Raw genomic sequence first — 4287 nt, forward strand, 5'->3', positions numbered from 1 at the left:
CTGCTGCTCTGCCTGCTGCTCCCTTTCCTGTGCTTCCTGCCTGGTCTGTTTTTCATAGTGCTTTATGGTTTGTTTTTCAGCTGAGATGCAGAGAAACCCAATGAGGCAGATTCTGCTCTTGTTTACACCAACACATTGTTTGGAATAACTCCACTGAAGATAGAGCTGAATTGTGTGGACTTACACTGGCATGGCACTGGTCTAATCCCATCAGCACTGGTGAGGGGCCTTTGAAATTGTTCCAGCTCTATACTGGTAAGAGTAGAAGTAGAATTTGATATCTTGCACCTTCCAAGTAGACACCACTACTCTGTTTTGTAGTACTTGCACTCACTTTGCATGGGTATAAATGGCTGCTCAAGGGGGGAATGCAATGAAGAATCGAGCTTAATTTCTTGGTCCACAGAATTCTAACAAGAACAGGCATGCTCTTCGGTTGTCTGAATTTGCCTCAAGTGTCTGCGTTACTAATGACAAAGTAGTACCTGAAGAAAAATGCTAGAAAGCAGCTTATTAGAAGGGAGAAAACCTGTTACAGAGACTGTTTCATTGCCTTCCCGGTTTGATGGAAAAAGCACCTTATGTAATGCTTTGTGCAGTCTTCGCATTTGGAGGGTTTTTTCCTCCCTCAGTTGCATATACAGTGCAATTTTCAGAGGGCCCTTTTCCTAGTAATGAGAAGAGGGAAATGATCATGGAAGGAAAGGGGCTGATGGAGGAAAGAGTCTTGTAATGAATAAAAATGTACAATGTAATTGTGTACAGCTGCGGTGCTTGTGTTCTCAGTAAATTGTTATCTGTAGGTGTCAGCAATCACTTGTTAATTAAAGTGCTCCTGTCACACAATGCATCATTGACAAAGTACATGTGATCCTAACATGTGAACACCAAACATTTGCCTGGAACTAGAAACAGACATGATCTGGGAATCCTAAGTCACTTGTAACATGTTCCCAGAAATTTCGTTCTATGTTTTACACATGAGTGGCCTCCAGGGCAGAAGAGGCAGCTTCCTGCATCTCTGTACAATATTCATAACCTTTTACACGCGAGAAGCATTGTGTGCTTACAAATGAATCAGAAGCAGGTTAATATTAGGTTTGAGTGCCATGCTGTCTCAGACATCAGTGGGGAAATAACTAATCTCCTTCTAGATGTAGCGATGGTAGAAAATATGAATAATAATGTTTCTCCTGTGGCTTGCATGTGATTGTTTTATAGGGATAATGGGTCTGATTCCTTTATCTCCTCACTTCGTAGTACTTCTCTCTCAAATTCCAAAGCAAAAATTCTGGTAGTTGATTTTTCTTTCTGTTCTCAGTACCTAATTTTATAACCAAGTGAGTCCAGTGAGTCTTATCTTGGTCATGTTAATATTCCAATATATTCAGATTCCTCATTTTAAATGACCTTTGATTAAACAGAAAAATATAAAACAAAGCAATATTTTATAATTAAATGTAATTGCCATTGCGTCAGAATGGTTAAAGCAACACAAAGCAGACCAATACCATTATACAGATCTCTCCCCACCCCAGAGGTGCTTATTTATTTATCAGTACTCTGGCACTTCCTGTGCCACATGTTAAATAGGTTTACTATAGCATAATCCATATTGTAATCCATCTCCTCTGCCACAAATTTTTATTAGGTAAGGGTTTTTTTGTTTCTTTTTATAACAGCAATAATTTTGTAATAAAAAAGACCACACATGCCAGATGTAAAGAAGACTTTCCAGTCCTTAATATAGACCTTGGTCCAGCAAAGCACTTAAGCATATATGTAATACTGACCATGCAAATAATCATATTGATTTCGGCTTGTTCATCATACCGTGCGTATATGGTTCTCACATTAGAAGTGCTAAATGCTTTGCAAATATTACTGAGGCATCCTTTGAGGGAGGTAAGAATAACCTTATTCTTCCTTCTTGGACTGACAAGTTTGTTCTCACCCAATTAATTTGTTCTGGTATTTACTACTGAGACTTGTTTTAATGCCAGTTTTAATTTTGTTCTAGCCCTGCTAATCTCTGCAGGCTGGCACAGGGCAACACTAATCAATAAGCAATATTCCAGGAGCCAAAAAAGAAGACAAAAGTCGGGTAACAGTATTTTTTCCCTTTCAGTCTGTTATGATGAAATGAAGTACTTTTGGTCAAGAGGGTTCAGATGTTAAATGAGTTTCCTGAGCTTATTGTGGCAGCCAGCTCCATCTTTTTTATAAAGCTTGACTAGTATAACTGAAGTGATAAAGGGGAAGATGGACCGAGGGGAAAAGCATACATATATCCTTTTTATTCCAAGTAGAGCTTGTCTCTTGAATAGAGCCACCCCTTCAAAGAAGTGGAGATGGAGAAGTTTGTGGGTTTTCTATTCTCTTTTTTTGTGAGATGCCTGGCTATCTACTCAGATACCGGAGAAGGTGCTTTTAGCAATTTGCACTAGAGTCTTTTATCTCAGCACTGTGCTGCTGCAGCTCTGTTTTTCTGCCAGCCACGTTAGAGTGATTGAAAAAAATATTCAAAGACCCAGAGGCCTGAGAGACTAGCTTGCAGAGACTTGGGATCTTTAGTATTTTGCCGTCAGTAGGTTTCTGGGAGTATTTGTAATGAATCTTTGGATATATCTACCTTGAAGTCACAAAACTGACCACACTGGCTATGTCTACATGAGATGCTGACTGTGCAGTAGTCTGTGACTGCTGCGCAGTAGCGTTGCATGGCAGGAAGCATGATGCCACGCTACTGCCTAGTACTCACTATCTACTGTGCAGTCAGTATCATGAAAAAGTCATTCCTTGGTGTGACTGCACAGTAACTCCAGTTACTGAGCAGTCATTTAGTACTGATTTATACAAGCACTAAATGACTGCGCAGTAATGACTGTGCAGTCAGCATCTCATGCAGACACGGCATGTGTGTTGTAAAGATAGCCAAACCAGTTCAGTTACTGATAGCAGCCTAGCAGCAGCAGCACAGGCTAATTTATCCTGCTTCTCAGCTTTGGTGACAGCAATGTAGACATACCCTTTGTGTTTAAAATCAATGTCATTGATTTTGCTGGAATTTTAGATCAAATGGTCAAGCATCAGCTGGAAGGAGTCCAACTCATTGATTTATGCTGTTGAATGTAAGTGTAGCTAATAAAGTTGTCACTATCAATGATTTGCTCATCAGTGCTGCCCCTGACATTGCACGTATTGCTGAAACTTGCCTAAACTGTACCATTTTCAATGACCTAGATATCTCCTGTCAGATACCTGACTTAGCATCAACAGAACTCAGGACAAGTGGGAGGGGGTGGAGGGGGAGGGAAACAGTGGAGGAAGACAGGAGCTTTTTGGTTGCCCGTGATTTTGCATATAAGACCTTCTGCATTTAAAGGCTAAATTTCTAATACCTATATCAATGTGTAATCAGAATTAGTAAAATGGAATTAATGTGGCTACATTAGCCTTTACCATCCAAGTCTTTGAATGAGGTAACCAAATTCAGGTCTCATTTGACATACCAAGACAAATAATGCTGGCTGAATCAAAAGTTCCTGTGGAATCCAGTACCAATGTGGATAATGACTCTTCTGGTTAGATCAGGTTTATGTGGTTACCTCAGAACTACACTAAAGCTCCTTGACCCTACATACCTACCCGGGCCCAGCCTGGGTCATTGTTTGGACTAGGATTTGAAGAATGGATTGGGAGGTGATGTGCCATTTCACCTAAAAGGCTTAAGATAAAGGCCCTGGTTTAAGTGGGAAAGGGCTAAAAACAGGGTGCTGTTTCCTCAGTTGGTCTGTAGATATGCTGGTCACAGGACAGAGAAAAAAGAAGCTGAGCATATATTGGGATGTGACTGTCTTATGTTCCAGGTAATGGTTACATTTTTTCCTTAATTTATCACACTTCTGGGTATAGACTCAGAGCTTTTGAACAGTGGTGCTCATCCTTCAGCCCGCAGGCGAAATCTGACCCGTGAAGCCATGTCATCCAACTTGTGAGGTTCCCCCTGGGTCCAGACATTTGGTGGTGAGAGAGTGAAGGCAGCCTTAATTGCTGCTCCCCTGCTGCCAGAGGGACAAGTTTGGGTACCACTGTTTTAAATTAAAGCATTTTTAAATAAATCAAAAAAAAGAAATGCCAAATTCCTTGCAGAATATTATTTGGGATTGAACTTTGTTTGCAACTGAAGGCTCGACTAAAACCATACCTGTGAACACACCCAAACTTGGAAATGTTAGGATCTGGATGCAAACGTTTGTTTTGTTTATTCACTAATATTTACTGGCA

At 40.4% G+C, this 4287-nt stretch overlaps 1 long non-coding RNA gene across 2 annotated transcripts in view; it reads left to right on the top strand.

The window, feature by feature from the left end:
* The window catches only part of LOC109297213, a 50077-nt gene that overhangs the window by 15076 nt on the left and 30714 nt on the right, over positions 1-4287 (top strand). For both annotated transcript variants that reach the window (XR_002097245.1, XR_002097244.1), the window contains exons 2-3: positions 81-219; positions 3074-3131. This is a non-coding gene — a long non-coding RNA (uncharacterized LOC109297213). The remainder of the gene's footprint in view (positions 1-80; positions 220-3073; positions 3132-4287) is intronic.

This window comes from Gavialis gangeticus, unplaced genomic scaffold (assembly GCF_001723915.1).
Source record: "Gavialis gangeticus isolate Ggan-Ray unplaced genomic scaffold, GavGan_comp1, whole genome shotgun sequence".
NCBI classification, from domain to species: Eukaryota; Metazoa; Chordata; order Crocodylia; family Gavialidae; genus Gavialis; species Gavialis gangeticus.